We start from the raw sequence: 11,452 nt of genomic DNA on the forward strand, positions 1-11,452 counted from the left end.
ACAAGTTCAGTAAAAATCTGTTCGCTTATCAGTGGGCTGTATGCATGCGTAGGATTTCCTTTGCTTGTACAAGGTGCGGGATCCATATCTCAATATTCACCATTAATTGACTACTTGAGAGGTGGTTGACTCACTGCAGCTTCATTCTAAATCTGTGAAGTCATATCATCTATATTTAGAACACATGCGCATAAATCTGAGCTTATCTAACCGAAGTGGGCTGACCGAAGCAATTAGCAAAGATATAGCTGAGCACACATGGCTACAAAACATTTTCCTTAGGCTGCACCACCAGTCACTATCGAACGGTAAGTGGTGGTGATTATTGTTTTAAGAGGAAGTATACAACTAGGCAACCGTCCTCTATAACACTAATCAGAGAGAAAGAATGGGAGGCATCCGACACTTCGAAAAATGAACGTATCGGCCAAAGAAAGACGAGGACCACAAAGGGCGTGAAAATGAAATACTCCTTAGGCCCCCATACGTAATACCGTCGGGGTCAGAAAGGAGCAAGAGTTGACCAAGTGAGGTCTGATAGGATAGATGAAAGTGAGGAGCCTGGCACACGTGTAAGCAATGTCAAGACTCAACCCATACTCCAACGTTAAGAATCCGTGTGGCTCTTACGACAGGCAGGGGATACCCGCACCCACAAGGGAATATCGAACGGTAGTACCATGTATTGGTACTAAAGGAAATCCTTAACACGTTAAGGTAACACTTAATTCGTTAACATGAATAGCATTCGAGCATTTGGACGTTCGTGGTAGTAGTCTTACTAACAGCGGCACTCGGGGTCACGACGCGCGGTAGTACAATACATCCATCGGGCACATAGTGTTAGAAAAGTAAAAAATACTATTCAGTAACATGTATTCGTGTATTTTTTAGGAGACGGTGGATGTTGATAATGAGGAAATGCAAGTACCAATAGAAGGAAGTGAAGAGGAAAAGCAGTCAGCAGTTCAAAATGAAGAACTTTTTGCCAACTCTACACCACGAAAGCGAGCCGAAACAAAAGAGCGTAATCCGAGTATTGAAATGATGGTCAATGCTTTCTAAGTACTGCAAGCAGCTTCCACCAAATGAAATGCTCTCCCCTCTGAGGACGACGAGGTAACTTCCTTTTTTAAATACCTACGTTACTGCGAAGGTAAAATGCTATTTCCCTAAAACAAAGAGAGGTGTTCAACAGGCCGTATTTGATATTTTGATGAAGGCAGATAGAGGCTTCTATGAGTGGACACCTGAAAATGCTTTTCAGGGCTACCTACAGCCAAGTTTATGATATGGAGGACGTCCAGCTACAGGAATGTTCCATCAGCCAGCTCCTGCATACACTTCTCAGCCTCAATTGACGCAACTGACTACCATCCACCAAACACAGACACAACAGGAAGTTTCTGCAATTACTCTTTCACTTCATGCACCAACCTAGTCTGAGCCCTCATATAATAACTCTACCCAGTTTCTAAAAACACATCCTGTACTTTCACCCTCTCAACAATCCAACTTGTCAATGTCTTCAGATGACTTTGATGACTATGTTTAAGTGGAGTCACATTTTGACTTTCGTGCAGTTTGATTTCATGTTGACTGGAATGATTTTAACAATATAGTTTGTACGTTATAAATTCATTTCTAATAAATAATGTAACACAGAAACAAATGAAGCTAATTCATTTGTCGTACCTTGACTTAAATATTCTGCTAGTTCCTCAACAAGTGCTGGACAGACCTCCGGAATTATTTTCCCGATGGCTTGCTTTGATATTCTAAACAGGTACTGAAGTCTAGTGTACGAGCCTCCTGTGGCAAGGAAGCGTAAAGTTACTGCTAACTTGAAATGTTAAGTACACATGTAATTCAGGAATCGACTAAGGGCCGGTTGTATAAACATAGCTGATCCGAGATCAATTTTGATTCGAGATCAGGAAATGATCCTTTCCAAGCTGCTCGTTGTGTTGTCTAACATTGATCTCGGATCTCATGATCCGGATCAACTTTGATCCGTCATCGTAGAATTTCGCTTGGCAACGTCGTAAACAGCGTGGGAAATTCGTACTAATCAGGAGTATATTGGTAGTAAAGTCACGTTATTTCATGTTTTTAATCTCTGTGACGTAGTGTCAATCTTGGTGTCAATCAGATCTCAAACACCGATTGAAAAATGGACATGAACTTGGATGTCAATGAGCGAAGAAATCGAGCGCCGAATTTTACAGCGTACGAAAAGGAGTTGTTGATTGATTTAGTTGTTACTAAATATAAGAATACGATTGAAAATAAAAAAGACTGATGCTGTAAGTACGAAAGAGAAGGAAAACGCCTGGAAAGCACTAGCTTCAGACTTCAATTCCCACGCAAATGTGGCGCGACGAGATTGGAAAACATTGCAGTTGTTACAAGAATGTAAAACGACGAACGAAGAAGTCGGCTGCAGACGATAAAGTAAGTAAATAAATACATATTTGCGTATTAATCACTAGTTGAGACTTCGGAGTATCGTACTTAACCAACTGTACATTCTTACTAGGTCAGCATTCATAAAACAGGCGGAGGTCCATTCGTACAAGCTACGGTGGATGAAACTGGACGGAAACTCGTAGCAGCATTAAAACCCCAATTCCTTCCACTAGCCTGCGAGTCCGATTGCGATGCGAACTTCCACCAAGAAGTTATTTTTGGTAAGTTAACCTTGAAATCCTGATATAAATACACTGACTGACAGAGCAAATGCAACACCAAGAAGGAGTGGTCAGAACTTTATGCCAATTGCAGGGTAGACTGACGTCACTAAGGTATGCTCATGATGTGAAATGCGCCGCTGTGCTGCGCACGTAGCGAACGATAAATGGGACACGGCGTTGGCGAATGGCCCACTTCGTACCGTGATTTCTCAGCCGACAGTCATTGTAGAACGTGTTGTCGTGTGCCACAGGACACGTGTTTAGCTAAGAATGCCAGGCCGCCGTCAACAGAGGCATTTCCAGCAGACAGACGACTTTACGAGGGGTATGGTGATCGGGCTGAGAAGGGCAGGTTGGTCGCTTCGTCAAATCGCAGCCGATACCCATAGGGATGTGTCCACGGTGCAGCGCCTGTGGCGAAGATGGTTGGCGCAGGGACATGTGGCACGTGCGAGGGGTCCAGGCGCAGCCCGAGTGACGTCAGCACGCGAGGATCGGCGCATCGCCGCCAAGCGGTGGCAGCCCCGCACGCCACGTCAACCGCCATTCTTCAGCATGTGCAAGACACCCTGGCTGTTCCAATATCGACCAGAACAATTTCCTGTCGATTGGTTGAAGGAGGCCTGCACTCCCGGCGTCCGCTCAGAAGACTACCATTGACTCCACAGCATAGACGTGCACGCCTGGCATGGTGCCGGGCTAGAGCGACTTGGATGAGGGAATGGCGGAACGTCGTGTTCTCCGATGAGTCACGCTTCTGTTCTGTCAGTGATAGTCACCGCAGACGAGTGTGGCGTCGGCGTGGAGAAAGGTCAAATCCGGCAGTAACTGTGGAGCGCCCTACCGCTAGACAACGCGGCATCATGGTTTGGGGCGCTATTGCGTATGATTCCACGTCACCTCTAGTGCGTATTCAAGGCACGTTAAATGCCCACCGCTACGTGCAGCATGTGCTGCGGCCGGTGGCACTCCCGTACCTTCAGGGGCTGCCCAATGCTCTGTTTCAGCAGGATAATGCCCGCCCACACACTGCTCGCATCTCCCAACAGGCTCTACGAGGTGTACAGATGCTTCCGTGGCCAGCGCACTCTCCGGATCTCTCACCAATCAAACACGTGTGGGATCTCATTGGACTCCGTTTGCAAACTCTGCCCCAGCCTCGTACGGACGACCAACTGTGGCAATTGGTTGACAGAGAATGGAGAACCATCCCTCAGAACACCATCCGCACTCTTATTGACTCTGTACCTCGACGTGTTTCTGCGTGCATCGCCGCTCGCGGTGGTCCTACATCCTACTGAGTCGATGCCGTGCGCATTGTGTAACCTGCATATCGGTTTGAAATAAACATCAATTATTCGTCCGTGCCGTCTCTGTTTTTTCCCCAACTTTCATCCCTTTCGAACCACTCCTTCTTGGTGTTGCATTTGCTCTGTCAGTCAGTGTAATTAGGAATACCGGTACAGGATTTTCGAAGTGTAGACTCATACAGAGCTACGCTTTTCACAAGCATAAGGCATTGTAAATTAATTACCGATACACAGGACTATGTCTGATGTTAGTTTGTTTTTCGTTCTAGTAAATATTGCGATAAGCCCTTTCCCTTAATTAATCGGTCATCAGTAACTCCAATAAAAATTATAAACTACCCCTTGTTGACGAATGACAGGTTAACTAAATACAGTGCACATTTACTATGGAAGTACATAATGTCTAATTTTATTATTTAGATGTACGTGAATGTGATGTGGAGGATCCTGCACTTGCAATGGAAACTGCAGTGAACGAATCACAATGTCAATCCGTTGCTTTCGTGGAGGAAATAGCTGTCAGTGGGGTTTCTTACAACATGGTAATGTATCAAGTTGCGTGACTACTGTATGTTGCAAAAAACTTAAGGGTGTTAATTCAGATAGATATTACATATAATGGCCGGTTTCTGGTACACTACATTTCCCTATGAGTTACCTAAATGTGCTTGTAACTAACTGCGCTGTTAACTTTAGTGTGTTTCTGGAAACTTAAATCCATATTAATAAGCCCTGGTAATGAACAGTACAGATATCGTCATGTTTAGTATTTCTCGTCCTCCAATAGATGTATCTACGCAAAAGGTTTTAGGGTAATTTTGGTAATATCTAGTTACTTTTACTAGCAGAAGTTTCCTATAATGAGAACTGGTTGGCAAATATCTACACAGTCATTTCAATCAATCTGATTCAGCATGTAATAATCTCTCATAATAAGAATATATCTGATCTAATAACGCAAAAACTAGTTATATTTCCCCTTCTTTCTAATTCACAGTACGCATATATAGTCTTAAATTTCACCTAGATGCGTTGCCGTCACTAAAATTATAGAAATACACCGCGATTACCAAACAGATCACTTTTCTCTGATCCAGAACACAAGCGTAAACAATAATAATATAAATGAAAAAAAGTGCATGTAATTTCACCTGATCAGATGCCAAACTCTTCAAGAATTCCATTTCTTCTGGGCTTTCACGGCACAACTTGAACAATACGAACGCGTTACAAACTGCAATCTTCAATAGCCAAAACAAAATAGATACCGGTACCACTACATTTTTCATTAGTATTTCCGTAATGTACTCTTCGAACTGAGGATTTGTATTTCTTATAACTGCAACGGACTAGTCACTTGAGAAGTTTTACTTACACTGACCACGCACCAGGGCATTGACAAAAATACTCTCGCAACTGCAGATAAGAAGCTAACATAAACTACAGCTCCCTGCGAGATTTTTAATTAAAGAAGTCCAGATGTTTTATGTTTATTGGGAGTCTATCAGACCTCACGTCACCGGTTAAAAGATATAACAACATTAAAAAATCAACAAAAATCGGTAGACTATTTATTATTCAGCAGACTTATAGTAAGTGCATACCGGTACCTAAGAAATCATTTAGTACAAATGTAAATGCTAATGGTAAATACTCCCTAATTTCAGATTGGGTGTTCACGAACTGTTGGTGAGACTCGTGGTTCAAAGCCTGATGAAAGAAATTTTTAACATTATAGTTGCACTGAAAGATAAATTTGAGCCTGGTGAAAATCCGTTTGATTTGAGTTCCATTTTATTTGACGATTCATTTCCCGTGTTAGAATATTTATCTACAGTAGGAGCGTCATGCTCCGAGGTGATTGTAATCGAAACAGCTGGGACAGATGACACCATACAGGTGGAATCAGTTACTAAGCCAGTGATAACGTGGAAGTAAACCTACGTACCGAAATATTGTAAACTCTAGCACACCCAAGCACGTTAAAACTAGAATGAATGACTGTAAATATAGTATAGTCAGTTCATTATCACTAATGTTTACGAAACTAATTTGCTGGGATCAGTTCTAGCACAGAGGTATCTACAGCACTAGCTGCAGTTACCAGTCTTTGCACAGATAACTGTGAATAAGCCGATAACTGTTGTTTCGGAAACTCATTTTAAATGTATCACCATGTTCGGTCACTGATAACTACTCATCTATAGATAACTGTCATTCCAGAAACCGGCCATAAATCAAATATACTTTTCACACGCTTAACTGTTCCTTATTACTATTCGACTAGCTTTTACAGCACGGCCGTTCTTCTTCTTCTTCTTCTTCTTCTTCTTTATCATCACATTCTCGTATTTCAATTCTGACTGACTGATTTTAGGAACAAGTACCAGATACAGATGTCAGTCCTGGCCCCAGCAGCCGAACTTCACCTCCTAAAAAGAGAAGAGCTGAAGCTGAGGGAAGTTTAAGGGACAACTTCTACAAGAGAAGACTGGAATGTCTAGAGGCAGAACACGCTAAAAAATGGAAAATCTCAAACTAGACCAGGAAATTAAAAAATTATGAGCTAGCGGAGGCTAAAGCCAAAGCAAATGAGCATTCTTGTTAATACAAATGTACAGTCTTGTTAGTACTTAGAAATATTAAAAACATACCTGAACACGTTGTTAATTATTTCATTCCTAACAGCAGTATTTCCTCCATTCATCCCAGCTTCCTCGAAGACAGGAAGTTCCTCGAAAACTCTTCTTCCTGCAAAAATATCTCCTTCTACTTCAGGTTCACCATCTATGGAATCTAAGGCCATGTTATGTAGGACAATCGTTGCCACTATAATAGGAGGAACCCGAAGTAATTTCACTCGAAGACCCGTCTTCAAGCAGGGAAATCGTCTTGTAACTAGCCCGAAAGTTCTTTCAATTGTGGATCGCGATCTCTTATGAGCTCTGTTATATGCCATCTCTGCAGGTGTCGCTTCGTGTAATACTGGAGTGAGAAGGTACTCGCAGCAACGGTAGGCACTGTCTCCGAGAAGAAATCCTTTGGGCATTTCCCCCGCCTCAAACCGAGCATGAATTCTAGAGTTATCGAATATATTACTGTCATGTGCAGATCCAGGCCACCTTGCTACTATGTCTAGACAACGCAGATTAGCATCACATATAACCTGTACATTCAAGGAGAACCATCCGTGCCTGTTCCTGAACACTTCGGCGTTGTTACCCCCTGGCGATATGATAGGCACATGCGTACAGTCTATAGCGCCAAGAATTCCTGGAAAATGAGCTGTGTCATAGAAATTACGCATGATTCTCCTTGCTTCTCTCTGGTCAGTCGGCATATTGATAAATTGAGGTCTCAACGCAGCAATTTCTCGCGTTACTTTATGGATGACTCGACAAACCGTAGCTTTATCAATTTTGAATACGATTTGAAAACTCCCTGTCGCGTAAAATCGCAGAGTCAATAGAATCTGGAACATTGGAGTAAGTGGCTGGTTTCTATTCGTTTGTCTCATTAGAGAGTCTCGAAGTCTACCTTCAATAAACTCAACAGTGTGTTTGGTTAGACGGAATCTCATCTTAAAAGCGTTGTCGCTAAGTTCCAAGAATGGGTTTCCTCTTTCTTGGAATACTCGGAGAGACCGCCGAAATTCTTCATTATCGTCATCTGAAGAAAAATCGGAGAAGTCAGACATCTGTAATTCAAAGACAGAATCGCGATAAAAATCCCTTCATCAGATTAAATACCGGTAAAATGCAGAACATCTTTTTTTTTCTTACCATGATTATTGTTACGGCACTATTTTGCACTACAAAAGCCCTCTTCTTTTCACGTTGATAAATGCGGCCTACAACACCGGTACAAGAACACTACTTGATCCGGATCACAAGGCTTGATCCAAGGAAATCGTTGGATCAATTTTGATTCGTGATTAAGGAAAAATGATCTCGGATCGACGTTTATACAACACAAATTTGAGGATCAACGTGATCTAGAATCAGTTTTACGCCTTGATCTAGGATCAACTGTTTTATACAATCGGGCCTAAATCAATTACTGAAAAAGTAAAAAAGATAACTATAAATACGTAGGTACTATAACAAAAAAGCGAACGTGGTTCAAAAATATATGACCTAAAAAAATTATTTTATATATTTGTTAAAAAATTAAGGAAACTTAAGTACCAACCTGTCTTGAGCAGAAATCTTGAAATGTTGTGACCTATTCTGTTCAGTAAATTATCAAAATTGGTAGGTGACATCCTGGTAAAATTTTTATATTGACCACTAAAGCTCTAGAACTTCATGTCCAACATTAATTCGGACCCACTCCGCTTTTTGTACAGCTCAGTGCACCATTACCGACGAGGTTCCTTCTGCTTATTTAAATAGGCTATAATCATAACTGCGCCACTTGCTACCATCACAGCAAGCAGAGTTTCATGCTCAGAAGACATCTTTGCATGGAATTCACAGGCTGATCCTGCTCGCAAATGGCGAGCAAATGGCTCAAGCAGTGCTCGCGAGCTGCTCAGACATGTAATGTTTTCCATGAGCCGCTCGGCTCGCAAAATGCTCGTTTGAAAACGAGTTTTTAGAATGCGCGCACTTTCGTAGTATTTAAAAGCGAAACCTCCGGACATGAATAACGAAATTTTCGTTCATCTTATGTGAAAGCTGTCGGTAATATTATTATAAATACCACTACAATGTTGAAACTCAGCCCCCTCGGTTCTGCGTACGAGTATCAAGATGACTGCAACTTACTCAAGCGGGCGGTGAATCAACGCCACCTAGAGACAAACGCGTGGTGTCGAGTGAATTTGAAAGGCCGCTAATTTCTCAGAATACCAAGAATTCCGCGGAAGTCTGTGAAAGGGATAGCTATTTTTATTCATTTTGTGAGAGTTTTATTATGTGTTTTCCATGTTACATACACAGCACAGTGCGAAATAGGAAAAACATGGTTGGGGGAAGAAGGATCATAGAGCTTAATTACTAATGTTTATTTCAATCAGTACCCGGCCGGGGAAGGGGTATGTAATTCCTTTGTGAGTAAATTACCCCCTCCCCCTGAAAAATGAAATTTAAAATGTTTTTGTTTGAATTCTGTTGTTATAACAAGGATGATATTGCCGTGTTTCAGATGGACTTGCCAGAGTGAAACATGAAAAATAGGCTGCATGTGCGGAGTTGTCACCGCTGCGTTGTTTTATTGCTCAATGTCTGGCAGTCAGTCTATTATTTCTATCTTATGTGTATTATTGTTGATATTTTTATGAAAATGAGAAAAATATTGATTTCAGTAATATATGTGTTACATTATTTAGTTTATTTTTCGGATTGAACCGTGTTGTTGTTTTCTGTACATTACGTACAGTTCGCCGACGTTTCGAATACATTGCAGTATTCTTGGTCAAGTCGACTGAAGTACCCTTATGTATTAGCGTGATTGCTGCCTGGGAGATTGATTGCCTCGGATCGAGTAAGGGTATTTTAGTCGCCTTGACAAAGAAAACTGCAATGTACTCGAAACGTCGGCAAACTGTACGTGACGTACAGACAACAACAACACGGTTCAACCAGAAAATAAACTAAAAAATTCTACACGCCGTGGAAGCTTCACGTCTAAGATATGTGTGATATTTTCCTCGTTTTATAATGAAAAAAAAAACCCTAGCCAATTTTAGTGGGGGGGGGGGGGAAATTAACTGAGAGGGCCCCGAACCCTAATTTCGCCACATACAAATCCATAAAATAAATAATAAATAAATTAAAACCCCCCGCCCCCGTGATTTCGTACCCTGATCCACAGCATGGATGGTCGAAAATGATTACGCAGATTAGCAGAAGAGGAGAAGTGGAGGGAAAGTGAATTGTGTCTCAGACGCCAAAATTAGACTTGTTTTCCCACAGCATCCAAACTATAACTCAAACTACTTTCTCTCGTGCAATGACGAAAATAAAAATGATGGTACCAGCACAGAAACCTTTGATGAGTGTACTGTATGCTCAGTTTTAGTTATGGAACTATAAGTGAAATTCGTGAAGACGATCTAGTACCAAGAGAAGATATTTTTAAACCAAACGGTTACCCTTATTTTTAGCTTTCGAATAATGTTACTAATGGTGCGAAAACTGGAGTGAAACAGAACCACGACAATTTATGTAATTCTATGCGGATATATCCACACAATTAGCGATTTCTGAGAAAAGTGATGTTTGAAAGGAAACTTTTAAATGAGTATCTCTAGTTTATTCCTGCAGCCAACGATCTGTTTTTGTACTCCTTGTAAGCTTTTTGAGGGACATTCCAATTTGCAACAACTAGCTTCATTTATTGGAAGCACGGAAAGCAACGGTTAATTGAACATGAAAATTTACTTTTTTTTTTTCCTTGCTTTACGACGCACCGACACAGATAGGTCATATAGCGACGATGGGACAGGAAAGACCTAGGAGTGGGAAGGAAGCGGCCGTGGCCTTATTAGGGAACAGCCCCAGCATTTGCCTGGTGTGAAAATTGGAAACCACGGAAAACCATCCTCAAGGCTGCCGACAGTGGGATTCGAAACCACTATCTCCCGGATGCAAGCTCACAGCTGCGCGCCCCTAACAGCACGGCTAACTCGCCTAGGTCTTTTTCCCACTCTCATCTTGATTACGTATTAATATTTAAAAGACGGGATAATGAATTGTGCAGAGTTGACAGCCGTCTGCTCTCTCAGCTGAATTATTATTATTATTATTATTATTATTATTATTATTATTATTATTATTATTATTACGGGGATACCCGTGGAACAGCAGAGGTGAAAGAAGGTGCGGCTGGAATGGGTCGAACTACAAAGATGAGATATTGATTAAAATTGCAGTAAAGGTTATATTTTCGAAATTAGCAAAACATAACAATTTTGACATAGAATTTAAACATTCAACAAATAACAAGAAGTCAACAAATCAGGTACAAGACCAGGAAAGCCAAGATTTAGTGACACTTTAACGATCTGGGCTTCAAGCTCCACTTTTTACAATTCCTGAGCTCTCAGCTCACAACCACATATTTATCAAAGGGCAGAAACTCCTAATAACCTGGAGTACTTGCTCCCACCTAGCACTGTCAGGCCTCCTAGAGGCACATATCCAAATACAAAAAAGAGCTGACCCGCTTTCAATTTTTCAAGCCTATCAAAGGCCACAACGGACTTTACTATTAACTGCCCTCAAGGCACACTTACAAAGAAACAGGGGTATCTTGTACCCAACCTAATGGGCCTTAGTAGAAAAATAATAGGTTAAGTTAATGGCCCGCAACACCAAGTAGAATGGAGGCGTGTACTTGCACTCCTAAATGAAATCTTTTAAAATCTAAGAGGCACTAGGCCGATAAACCAGGGGCTATTCCCAAACTATGGAGGTGACTCGTATAAGAAAATTGAATACATTA

At 41.5% G+C, this 11,452-nt stretch overlaps 1 long non-coding RNA gene across 1 annotated transcript; it reads left to right on the forward strand.

Annotated features, from left to right (window-relative positions):
- The first annotated feature begins 2,538 nt into the window (after nt 1-2,538).
- LOC137500910 (uncharacterized) lies at nt 2,539-6,540 on the forward strand. Its single transcript, XR_011018258.1, has 3 exons — nt 2,539-2,690; nt 4,424-4,545; nt 6,381-6,540. It is a non-coding gene; the product is annotated as an uncharacterized lncRNA (long non-coding RNA).
- Nucleotides 6,541-11,452: the final 4,912 nt, after the last annotated feature.

The sequence above is a fragment of the Anabrus simplex genome, chromosome 1 (genome assembly GCF_040414725.1).
Source record: "Anabrus simplex isolate iqAnaSimp1 chromosome 1, ASM4041472v1, whole genome shotgun sequence".
In the NCBI taxonomy this organism is placed as follows: domain Eukaryota; kingdom Metazoa; phylum Arthropoda; class Insecta; order Orthoptera; family Tettigoniidae; genus Anabrus; species Anabrus simplex.